The following is a 13,658-nucleotide window of genomic DNA, read 5'->3' on the forward strand; positions in this document are numbered from 1 at the left end:
CCATCCCTTTCACCCCAGCCTGCCTCTATGGCAGGTACCTTTCTTCTTTCTTTCTTTCTTTCTTTCTTTCTTTCTTTCTTTCTTTCTTTCTTTCTTTCTCTCTCTCTCTCTCTCTCTCTCTCTCTCTCTCTCTCTCTTTCTCTTTTCTTCTGGGCATTATGGTTTACAATATAGGTACTGAGAGGTTATTATGTATATCCCTGTACCTACTTTCATCACTCATTTCTTGTTCATTGTAATCTATTTTTTAAAAGGAGGGAGTGGGTTAAGGAACAATGAAAGATGACAGGTACCAAATGAAATACAGATTCAGCAAAGCGCCAGTGGGATGGGAACAGTTGACGATTTAGCAAGAATAAGAAAGTTAAGAGACCAGAGAGTGCCATTATTGGCAGCCTACATTTAGAACACAAAAAAAGGGGAGAGGGACCTGTTTCTAGTTGTACTACAATGCCAGGTTGGTGTATGGAACAGACGGGGCATGCTCTTATTGCAACTTCATGCTCAAAAGGCACATTTAATACGCTGTTCTTGGATATAGGATGCATCAGATGAACTGATAAGACAAGAGCCTGCACTTGATTTGAGTCAAAAGGCAGAGAAAAGGTTGGAAACAACTCTTTATTAAACTCAAAATTATTGTGGTTACTCAAAAAATATTTAACATGATTTATCAAAGTTATCTAAGGTTCTATAAACCCTGAATTTATGGAACTCAGAAGCTCAGTCAATTGGTTGGATGTTTCAGGGAATATCTGATAAAAGTGTGTATGTGTGTCTGTGTGTGTCTGTGTCTATGTCTGTGTGTTAGGTTATTGGTTGTAAATGATAAATGTGGTTCTGCTTAGAACATGGAAATATCAAGGAAAGATGAGCCATAGGGTGGGATTAGTCTGAAAACAGGTGTTGTCAGATATTGTGCATAATCCAGGCAGGGAAATTGAGGGCTGCATTCTATTTGTTCCCTTAACAAGTTAACTTTCCAGAGGGAATTGAGTGATATGTATATATATATTTTTTCTTTTTCTAAAAGAGTGCAATAGGCCCAATAAATTTGGGGGCTCTAATTACATTTTTTTTTTTTTGCTTTTTGGATCATATCCAGAGATGCTCACAGGTTATGCCTGGCTCTGCATTCAGGGATTATTCCTGATGGATGCTTGGAGGACCATATGGGTTGCCGGGGCTAGAACCCAGGTTGGTTGCGTGCAAGGTAAAAGCTCTGCCTGCTGTACTATTGCTCAGGCCCCATTTAATTACCAATTTTTGCATAAAATTTACATTGGTTGTGGTCAATAATTATTTGTTAGCTTTCTTACATTTGATGAAAAATGTAATAATAATGTAAAGAGTAAATAAAAATAACTATAAATTGCTACTGCTACTCTTTTATTTGTAGACAAAAGAAGTTAATTATAAATTGCTACTGCTACTCTTTTAACTTCTATTGTCTACTTTTCTGCATGCTTTTGAACCAGGTCTAATTCTTTCTGCATGTCAACAATAACATGTTAATATGCAGAAATAAAGATTCTGAGTCAAATGTCAACTTGATGCCTCTACATTCGAAATAAATTGTTAAAATATTTTTTGAAAATTCTCTTAACATGAGAAATGACATAAGATAAAAAGTGAAAAAAAACCAAAGCTGCAATACAGTTTTATGTTATTTTAAAATTAAATTTAAAAAGTTTTGGTGTGTTTAGACCTCACACATGCTAGGCAAAAGCTCTACTATGAGCTCATAGTACATGGAACAGCTTTCTGATTTTATGCTCATTTGCTCCTACCCCTCATGGCAGATTTTGAAGTCATAGTGATGTCGGTGGGCCCCACGGGTGACTTATGTGAAGTGGGGAGGAGAAAGACAGTCACTTTCTCCCTACCCGCCTCTGCCACCCGGGACCCAGGGTTGCTGGGTTCTTGTCTCGCCTCGCAGAAAGGAATTTCAGGAGTAGACAAGCAGTGAAGTAAATAGATTTTATTTGGAGGAGTTTTAGGTATGGAAGGAGGGAGAGAGAGTGAGAGAGTAAAGTTAGACATGAAAGCATGAAAGTACACATCTCAAGAGGGGAGATGCGGGCGACACATGTGCTCGGGAACCACATGTGCTCGGCCACGTGGGCGCAAGCAGCACATGGGCTTGGGCAGCAAATGCGCGCACTTCCTTTGTTCAAGGTGGCCTTTATAGGGTTCCTCCAACCTGCCCCCACATGGGGCTTCTTCCCAGGTAAATGTCCAGTTGCTAAGGAGGTTGCCAGGGAGGATGGGAGTGGTGATGGTCTTCTTTGAAATTCCTTTCCTGGCCTTTTGTTCCTAGAGGAGCTTCTTTGGGTCAGTTGCTGGAGCCAGGTGAGGGTCTTATCAAGCCTTAGTTCCTGTTTTCCTATTTTCTGCAGGGCTGGCTTTTGTCATTGCCTTGGGAGGGGGCCCTCCCTGTCTACCTGCCTACATCAATAGAAAATTACTTTGGTTCATCTTAAAAACTTAACATGTAAAATCTTATGTAATAAATGTTGCTTAATAATTATAACTGTGTTGTAATTCACCTCACAATTTCCCTGGTAATTATCTCACGACATTTGCCTTGGTATACATATGTTTACCAACTTTAAACAGTATAATTCAGAAATAGAATTTAAGTTCATAGTGCAAGTTTAGCTTTATGACTCTTTGGGTATGTCACCACACTGATTTCCAGAAATTCTACCATTTGATACTTAGGACATGAGGGTATGATAAAATTTAAATTAGACACAGTGACTAAGAAGGGGAAAAAAGTCTTAGTATGTATCTATCGCTCCAGGCCCATAGCTTTCACACATACTGCATTGAAAGCTTTCACACATACTGCATTATTTAAATATCACAGCTACTCTGTGGAAAGTTGTGGAGTGAAGTTAAGACTTGAAAAGGAGCTTTAATGATTCATAGAATTGGAAAGGTAAAAAGAATGAGAAAGTGCCTTCCGGATAGCAAAAACTCCTGGAAAATGATGTGAACAAATAGATTTCTGTGGTCTTTGAGGTGACTCAGAAATATTCTGAGTCATTCTCTGCATATGCTCTGAACCAAATGAAAAAATATGATATAGCAGTGAGACAGGCAAGGGAGAATACGAATTCTTTTTTCTGTGGCAAAGGAATTTTCCAACTAAAACTCCTGCACTGGATAGCAAAGATAAGTTTTCCATCCACCTGGCCTCACTCCACTACTTCTTCCAACTTTGGGCAGGATTGTAAAATTTAACTCATGAGATCATGAAAAACATGCATGTTTGTTCACTAGGGAGGAGAAAGGAACTGCTCTATAGGTGTCTAATTTCTCCTAATTGCAGCAATGGATAATTTAGTTCTCAGTGGAGGAAAAATTGTGAGTGAGAGGATGAGGAACAGCTAGGAATTTAATAGCTTAGTGCCTCCTATCAGGAAGACAAAATCAGGGATGGAGGAAGTAGTTTATATTCATCAACAGGATGGTTTGAAGAATAATGAGCTACAAGAGTGAATAGGTTAAACATAAAGCTGGTATTTCTCAAAGACTGAACTGGCACCATTGAAAGCATTCTTTGGAGGTATTAGCTTTTGTGGGGACCTTTGGTGATTTCTGTGCACTGGAGAGATAACAATCTTTCTGTCTCTTTCACATCTAATGACAGTCCTTTGACTGGTTAACTTTCTGATTTCCATGCAATGGAGATGATCTACAGTCCCAAATCAGGCTTCTTATTGATCTTGGGTTGGGTTTTGCCTTCACACCTTTTGTTTTTGACTATGGTCCCCTTCTATTGGTCTACATCAGACAAACAAAAATTGACAGCTAAATAATACAATTATAGATAACATGCTAAGACAATATCTTTGAACCATAAATTCTGTGACCAGAGGCAAGGAAATAAATTACCAACTGAATTTTTGATGGAAGGTGGTGAATTGCCTCTTTTTACTAAATCATTTCCAACCTTCCTCTGCAAGAAGGGATACATTTGTGAACAGTTCTTTGTGACTGTCACATATGGTTCTTAAATCAGAGGTATCAATGATGCCTTCCAGGGGAAATATTTGAATAGGAGAATTATGGGGATTCCATAAATGAAAAGCAAATGAAACCTGCTATGGGTTTTTTGTTCATTTGCTAGTTTTTGGACCATACCTGGCAGTGCTTGGGCACTTTCCCTGCTCTGCTCAGGTTTCATTCCAAGTGGGCAGAGGAACCCTACTTCCTGTGAGCAACATGATCTTAGCTCATGGAGAGATCTCTGTAATCCCACTGCAGGTTTTGATTGAAGTATGAATTGACTTGCAGCAGCAACGACTTTACATATGTGTCCTATGCAGAGTCAGATACAGGTTCTATTCCAATTTATGACTGTCATGTTGACCAAATGTCAAGAAGAGTCTTTCTTACTGTGCTTGAGAGCCAGAGTTTGACCAATATCATGGAAATATCATTCCCTGGAATTTCTGCCTTTCTGAAAATGACCCTGACAAGGCACTAATTAGAACTCTGTAAGGACTCAAATCAGGGAGCAGAGTATTTTTGGTTCTCAAGTTAAAAACAATTTTACTCTTGGGTATCTTTGAGCATTGGATTCCCAATGGATTAAATAATGCTCTCGTTAACACTTGTAAATTCTATAATAATGCTATCATGTGGCCAGTGAAAGTCTCATGACAACCTGGTGGAGTTTTTCCTCCAGGTGTCTGTTACCTGTGAGGCACATACGGATGGCTGACTCTCTGGCAGGCACTATGGGGGCCCAGTCTGGTATATGGTCTCAGGAGGACTAATTAAAGGAAAACTGGCTAGGGGTATGTGTGTGACCATCTCAGTGAGCTGGAAATGATGTCTACTTTCTTATGCAGTAGTAATGTAATCAGTAATGGGAGGTTTGTCAACTTCAGCGTTTTTTCATGGAGTCATTTGAGTTCTCTCTGGAGTAGTCACTCTCTCTGCTATTTCCACAGCACTTTCCAGAGCACTCTCTTGAGCATTAGACCATCTGTCTCCATATTCCTGAGCAAAAAGAATGCTCAATCACATAACAGAAAGTGACTCGTGGTTTGCAAAGACATTATTTACAATTTGCTACAGAATCTAATCTCTCTTCTCCCACTTCTCTTCTTCCTCTCCTCTTCTTATTTTTCTTTCTCTTCATCTTCTGCCTTTCTAGGGAATGAAATAGAAAAATAGCATCACTTCTTTTTTAATTTCAGCACATTTTTCATAAATAAATGTAGAGGTTAGCTAGCATAGTGGTAGAGTTCGAATGCACCATACCAGGAGAAAACATTACTTATGATGTACATTCTTGCCAACAAGAGATCTTCAGTCATTTTTCTCTATTTGTGAAAAGATGCACAGAGTTACAGAAACTATGACTGCATGATAAAGAAACTCAGTATGTGCCCTTAACCTGACTTAGGGCAGCTGAAAGTTCAACACTTTTAGTTGCATTTCACATCGTGACAGGAAGACAATACCAACATCTGATCTTCACACACCACCACACAAGAGAATTCAAAGGCCATTGAGCACTGAATTTTCCCATTGTACAGCAATTACAGGAACACCTGTGCTACCTCGCTGTGCACTGAGCCCCATGAAATGCAATGTTCCAGGGCTGTCAAAATGTCTCATTTCCTGCTTTTAATTCAAAGCCCTAATTATGGTTGATCTGGTTATTGTGTTATACTATGCTTCATTTATAAGCATGCAAGCAGAAAGGCTAATAACGTTAGATTTAATTTGAGTGTGCTTGTAAATATTCATCCAGCTCTGTGTACCATTCTTTAAATAGGACTTACGCTATATTTTCAAAAGAAAAATGGAGTTTAGGAAAAGTGAAAAAAAATAATGCTTTGGTTTTAAGGATGCTTGAATAGAACATGTTATTCTATAGTCAAAAGCATGTCCTTCAATACATTTCAGCTCTAAGATCTGAGTTATGTAGTTGGATCTCCATTCAAATACAAGTAATATGGAAATTTGAGTTTGGTCACTGGGTGGTATGTAGTAGATGTAACATCAGAATCTATTTAGTGATTCCTCCCTACCCATCCCCAAAACACCCCCCTCTAGCCACCCCACTGTTTTTAATTGAATCATTGTGATCGAATCATTGTGAGATATACAGTTACAAAGTTGTTCATGATTGGGTTTCAGTCCTACAATGTTCTAAGACTCTTCATAAGCATACATTTTCCACCACCAATGTCCCCTGTGTCCCTCCTGCCACTTGTCTCCCCCATCCGCATCCTACCTATATGGCAGGTACTCTCTCTCTCATATTCGTTCACTCTCTTACTCTCACTCTTGCTCTCTATTTCCTTTTGCAATACAGGTACTGAAAGGTTGTCAAATACATCGCTTTACCTCCTTTTATCACTCAGTTTTTGTCCAGAGTGATCATTTCCAACTCTCATTATCCTAGTGGTCCCTTCTCTGTCCTAAATGTACTTCCTCTACCCTCACTTGTGGCAAGCTTCCAACCATGGACCAGTCAGTCATTCAGGCCTTTGTTTATACTGTCTTTAGACACCAGTCTCATACTATGTTATATTATATTCCGCAAATGAATGAAGTCATTCTATGTCTGTCCCTCTCCCTCTGACTCATTTCACTCAGCATGATACTCTTGAGTCCATTATTATATAATCAAATTTCATAACTTCATTTTTCCTAGTGTCTGTGTAGTATTCTGTTGTGTATGAGTCCATTATACAATGCAGAAAAGCCATCTGACGTCTGTGTTCACTGCGGCACTATTTACCATAACCAGAACCTGGAAAGAACCCGAATGCCCAAGAACAGATGACTGAATAAAGTAACTATGGTACACCTACACAATTGAAAACTGTGGAGCTGATATTTAGTGATTTTTTTTAAACAATAAATGCAATCTAGTGATCTGGAAAGGACACTGTTTTATTATTTACTTATTTTTGCAAAGCAATATAGTTTTTATTGAAATTATTTAGAAAGATTTGAGGGGTAGAGAAGGGGAGAAGCGTGTGTGTTAAAGAGAGAACAGACTTCCAAAAAGGAATGCTCTGCCACAGAGGCGAGGTGGGGTGGAGGGGATGAGGTGGGGATGGTGGGAGGGATGCCTGGACCATAGGTGATGGAAAATGGGCACTGGTAGAGGAATGGGTACTCGATCATTGTATGACTGAAACACAAGCATGAAAGTTAGTAAGTCTGTAGCTGTGCCTCACGGTGATTAACTAATAAAAAATTAAAAAAAATGTAAAGAGAGAACAGACTTCTCCAGAGTGGAAATAAGCAAGGAAAGAAATAGACAAACAAGTGACAGGCATGTTCAGAGCAGAACATGACCTGAAGAGTAAGCCTGGATATGATACTGATTAATGCTTGAAATTATAGATATATAAAAAATTTAGAATGTTATATAATGTTTTAGTTTATGTTTAATAAATTAGCTTTCCTGAGCACAGACCATTGATACAGACACGCTACACATCAAAATAAAATGAAGGCAAAAATTTATGTTAGGAAGACTTAACAAAATTTAATCTTTTTATCTGGTAATCATTGGGAATTCTAGGATATTTATCCTTTTGGAATAAAACGTCATTACCACAGTTATCAGTTAGTACCATTGTCTAATCCTCTATTTGAGATCTATTAAATGTGGAAATGGCATATTCTGTTTCTAAGTGTTTTACAGAAAAATGATTGAGTCTGGGTCGACCACATGTAAGGCAAGCACTTAACAACTGTTCTTTCTCTCTGGCCTCTGAAAGAAATGATTTGGATGTCAATATCTCATGTTCTTATTATGTGCTTTTTAAAATTTTTAATAAATTGTTTTGTAAAGCTATTATTATATCAAACACAGAGTAATTTGCTGCTGAGTTTGGTTAGAACTTGTGTTATTTTACTTCTGTTCTTGATCTAGCTCCAAGCAAATGTATCAGCTAAAAAAGAAAATCATCAGTACCATATATGTTGTATAAGAGATTTTTAATATTTCCCTGCTACTAGAGAGAGTTGAAACTCCATAGGAAATTGGAGTTAAATAGAGGAGTAAATTCTCACCAGTTTTGTCTGTTCCTTCTGATGCTATGGTGTAATTATTATGCTAGCACTGGAGCACTGTAGCACTGTCCTCCCGTTGTTCATCGATTTGCTTGAGCAGGCACCAGTAACATCTCACAACAAATTGTGAAACTTGTTACAGTTTTTGGCATACTGAATACGTCACAGGGAGCTTGCCAGGATTTGCTTTGCGGGTGAGATTCTCTCAGTAGCTTGTCGGGCTCTCCAAGAGGGGTGGAGGAATTGAACCCCAGTCGGCCGCATGCAAGGCCTCTGTGCTATCGCTCCAGATCTATGGGGCTAGATAAGATTTTATTTTTTAATTAAGGGGTCACATGACTTAAGTAGATGGAGTTTGTGATATAAAGGTTATCAATGCTATGTATTGATAAGAATTTTACTCAGTGAAAAATATTAAAAAATTGCATTAATGAAAATCATTTTTGAGACTGTCATATGTTACTCTAGATTTCCTGATATTATTTTATTAGCATGTTTTATACAAAGATCAATTACAAAAGTAACATCTCTATTATGACCATGTTACTATACTCAAGTAGGAATAAAGATTTTATGTTATAATAAAAGAGATACCTTCTATATAAAGGTAAAGGCCCTCCCGTTGATCGTCGATTTGCTCGAGCGGGCCCAGTAACGTCTCCATTGGAGACTTTGTTGTTACTGTGTCTGGCACATCGAATACTCTCGGTAGCTTGCCGGGCTCTCCGAGAGGGGCGGAGGAATCGAACTCGGGTTGGCCATGTTGGCCGCTTGTAAGGCGAACGCCCTACCCGCTGTGCTATCGCTCCAGCCCTGCCTAATATATATATACCTTCTATATATATAAAAATTCATGGAATTTTTTTTTCAGAGATACATATGGAGTTTTTTTTACCTCATATGTAAATGTTTTATTATTCCAGGACTTAAAAAAATTGCTGCCAGCATAAAATTACATACAAGAACCACATAGGTGAATGCATATATACATACATGAACCACATATGGTTCATATGCTACATCCCTGGAAATGTGTTAGGTGTTCATGTAATATATCTTAATTTACCTTTGCCCTTGAAGAATGTATATTTTCGATATTACTATTATCACTTGTGTAATAGAAAAGAAACTAGGGTCCAGAAATTATATAACTGTGTAATCCAGGTTAGTGACAGAAGCAAATTCAGAAGGTAAACTGATTCTTAAATCTTTGGAATATTGTGCTTGACTTAGTTTATTTCAGTACTTTTTATGCCTTGTGGAAGATGAATCTTTTTTGCAAGTTCTTCTTTAGAATTTATGAAATTTGAAGGACCATTTTCTGTAAGTGAAAAGAATAGCATGCATTTCCTCATGTAGTGTCATAGTCTTTGCTCTGGTACCGAAGAATTAAGGCAAAAGTTTCCTTTATAAAGAACTCACCCCAACTCTTCGTATTCCTCTTCCCTGGAGAAAAGATCTGTGACATAGCTTGTATAATTTTTCCAGATAACTTCTTCTGTCCCTTTTGCTCTTCATTTTTGATGACAATAATTGCTATGAAAGGAATGGGTTCTACCTGGGGTAATGGGGAAGAAGAGAGGTGATGAAAAACCCATTCTTCGGGATTTCCAGGTTCTTGTCTATCCAGACCAAAGAATTGGATCCAGCAACATAAATGTGCACCAGAAAACTCTTAGATCCAGATGGAGCAGGAGACAGAAATGGAAAGGTGAAAATTACATTTATTAAAATAAAGTGTGCACCCACAAAAATTGTAGGTGGGTCTTTGTGCAAAGGAGAAAAGCATACTGAGTTTTTATATAACAAAATATCTATGATACTGCTCTAAGTCCAAATCAAATGATCCTTTCTGTCTATGAAATTAATACATTATTTTGGCTCAGTTCTTTGCATTAAGTATGGCATCTTCCTTAACTTGTAAAATAAATGCCCTTCATGCAGCTTTACATTTTCAAGTCTAAGAGCCAACATAATTTTAGTCATTCCTGAAGCCAGTTTTTGGTGGAGGTAAATAATTATCAGATCAGTAAGGTGACAATTTGATTTCAAATGAGAATGTCACAATCATTTAAATATTGTGGGGGGCAGCACCCACCTTTGGAAGAGCTTCAAATACCACAGAGAACCTCCCTCTTGGACCCCCTCTCTTGCCATGCTATGGTTAGCCTCCTTCCTTTCAATCACATATATTAGGGATTTCTCTAGACGAATTTTCCAACTACCCAAGTACACTCTACATTCTTTTGTGCGGAGGCATTTAAAAAATCAATTAATTAATAATTAAAAAATTTTTATTAAGGAGCCATCATTTACAAAGTTACTGATAGTTGCATTTTAGGCATAAAATAATTCAACGATAATCCTTCTACTAGTGTCAACTTTACCAGTGTTCCCAGGTTCCCTCCGTGTCCCAGTCCTACTCCACCCCTGCCTGTCAACTTGATAGGCAATCACTGGTTGCCACTTAGATCTCACGTTCTCAGTGCTGTTGAATCTGTGCTTTGGAAATATGGCTACAACCCTCACTTATATCACTGGTATCACTGAAGCCCTGATACCTGTTAACCATTACTTCTCATTCTCTTCTTCCCTGCTTGATTGTTCTGTCTCTTCTCCCCCCCTGAGGTCCAGGGTGACCTAGGATCTAGGCATCCCCCTCTTACTACAGGACATTTACTTATCCATTATTTCACAGTTAGGCAAGATGATTCTGTGTTTTTCTTCTTCTGGCTTACTTCAGTCAACATGATATTTTCCAATTCCCACCATGTTGCAGTAAATTGCATGATTTCATCATTCCTTGTGGTTGCATTGCATTCCGTTGTGTGCTTCGGTATTTGTACATGTTTGCCTTTTCTAGACCGAGTCTGTTAGAGTTTTGTCTGGTTAATCTCATTCTTGAGGTGTCAGAGTAGTGCAGAGTTGTTCTGAGAGTCTCCTCTCATTTCTAGGTGCATGTACCCTCCTTTGCAATGAGGCACAGTGATGAGAACTCACTGTTCAATAGTGTGTGAGCCCTTTGCTTTTGACTTTCAAATTTGATGAAAGTCACATTTAATTCTCCATGACAGTAGAAACTAATGCTTTTTTTGGATTTTTTTGTAGGGGGTGTACATCTGGTGGTACTAAGGATTTACCTGACTCTGCTCTCAGGGATAACTCCTGTCAAGGCTTGTGGGACAATATGGATTGCCTAGGATAGAACCTTAGTTGGCCTATGCAAGGCAAGTGCCCTACCTGCTGTACTGTCATTCTGGCTTCTGGTAAGTAAATCTTGATTATATTGTATCCTCAGTAACAAACAACCTCTGTTCTTTACAATTCCATCACTTGATCATTTGATCACATGACTTCCCGTTAATCATTGATTTGCTCGAGCGGGCACCAGTAATGTCTCCATTTGTCCCTCTCGTGTGCTAATGTAGTCCAATGGCGTCTATTTATTCTAGGAACACGAAGAGGCTCAAACTGATCATTCAGGGTCTTGATGAAGAAGTCTGACCATCTTGTAGGTGGGCGGCCATGTGGTCTTTAGATTTCCTGTGGAATCCAGTCAGTAACGGTTCTAGTCCAGCTATCTACAATTTCATGACTGAGAAAATATTTCTTGAGTGACGAAATGCTCAGGCCCACGTAGATATCGATGTCTCTCTGAAAGTTTGCACTAATTGCAAGTACTAGTTCAACTTGATAAGGTATTCAGCAAGTTTTATAATGATTTGGGGAGGGGGCAGTTTTGCAAGAGGCTACTTTTTTATTTTTGGTAAAACTTTAGTTCTCTTCCAATGGTTCACTAACACTGTTGTTTAAAAAGCAGAAGAAAATTCCATTAGTACGTATTTGTCACTTATATAAGATTAGTACTTAATATTAAAGAAAAATGTGGCCACTCCTCATAACAATTTTCTGGCTTTGTATTTTAATATCAAGACTCTTACTTTTTAACTATAACTAATGTATTTCATTACCTCAAATTGTTTCTCATGTAAATGTCCTGTAAATTTTGGCTGTCCAACCATCTTAGAACTTAAAACAAGATGTTTATTATAATTTATTTTATATGCACTTCTCTTGTAATAAAAAGAATGGACATTTTTATATTTGGAGCTGAGAAAACTTCATTCTATCATCCCTGGCACTATAGAAAGGATGCTAGAGAACACTTGGGTACTCATAATTTTGAATTTAATGGAATTCTTTTGATCTGACTCTCTTCATATTAACTGCTTATATTTAAATACAACTATTATTTTCCCAAATGCTTTGATTTTGATGGCAAAGGAACTGAGACTGTGTATCTCTATTCCTCACTTATCCTTAACTTTTGGGCAATAAGTGAACAAAGGATGTCAAACAAATTTAGTCAGTTAACATCAATTCCTTTTGTCCATTGGATTAGATTTTTGTCCCCTATAAAAAAGCATTAGTTTAGCAACCCAGGTCCTCTGTTCTATGTCTGCTTCTTATTGCATAGCATCTACCTGGATGGCCTTATTTCTCGCTGACTGTTAGTTATCTCCGTTATGGAGTGTGATGTTCTCACCTGAAACAAGGATGGTCATGCTGCCCGAGGGTATTTTTCTCAGAGGACCATCCACTACATAGCCAGGGAATTTTCACATGGAAAGATCAACCAGCATTTCTGCACTTTTGCAAGTTTACTGGAAACCCAGTCATCTGTACTTTGAATGCTATCATATTATGATATAGCATAATCAATGGCAACTAAGATTAGCATAATTTTTGTTTTGCTTTTGGGTCACACCAGCGCTGCTCAGGGCTTACTTTATGTTCTGTACTTAGGGTTCACTCCTGGTAGTGCTTGAGGGATCATATAAGGTGCTGGGGATTGTATCCAGGTCAGCTGTGTGCCAAGGAAAATGCCTTAATTGCTATACTATTGCCCTGTGAGTGAACATTTCTATTAGATAATGTAACAAAACTAGATTATGAAACTACTATGACTATGATATTTTACTTTTCTTTGACCTAATTTAAAATTTTCCTATTGAAGTATAGGTTGTTTTCATTAAAAAGAACTATTCTATTTTCATTATCAAGAAAGCAATAGGTATTGGCAAGAACCTGGTAACTAAAATTTTATTCCCAAATTAAGACAAGTATTATTACATTTGAATTGGAATATTATCAGTTTACATAAAATTTACTGGCAGAGAGAAAGTGTTTAAAATTGCCTGTCCTGAGTGTCTAGTTTTAAAATTGCCTGTCCTGAGTGTCAACATTAAAATGCTGTTATTAGATAATTAGCATTTTGATATAACAAGCATGTATATTAAAGCACCCAAGATACCATTTTTTTACAGTAACACTTTGAAAAAATGATCATATCTTGAGCCATGCTTCAGGGAGCACTAGTATCCTGAGAACTGTTAATAGGTGTTTGGGGAAAAAAAGGATTCTTTGGCCAAATTACATTGTTAAATGTTGCAGCCTAAATGACCATCTTAACTATTCGCAGAATGTGCCAGTATTTTGAAGGCTCTCAGAGACCTTATAGCAAAAAATACCTTTTACCATGTTCAACTTTTACTTTCTTAAACTTATTTGAAAATGTTTCAACATAACCATCAATT

The 13,658-nt window shown here is 37.7% G+C and overlaps 1 non-coding gene across 1 annotated transcript; it reads right to left on the minus strand.

The window, feature by feature from the left end:
- Positions 1–421: 421 nt before the first annotated feature.
- LOC130018750 (U2 spliceosomal RNA) lies at positions 422–608 on the minus strand. Its single transcript, XR_008791626.1, has one exon. It is a non-coding gene; the product is annotated as a U2 spliceosomal RNA (small nuclear RNA).
- Positions 609–13,658: the final 13,050 nt, after the last annotated feature.

This window comes from Sorex fumeus, unplaced genomic scaffold (genome assembly GCF_029834395.1).
Source record: "Sorex fumeus unplaced genomic scaffold, SorFum_2.1 ptg000265l, whole genome shotgun sequence".
Classification (NCBI taxonomy): Eukaryota; Metazoa; Chordata; class Mammalia; order Eulipotyphla; family Soricidae; genus Sorex; species Sorex fumeus.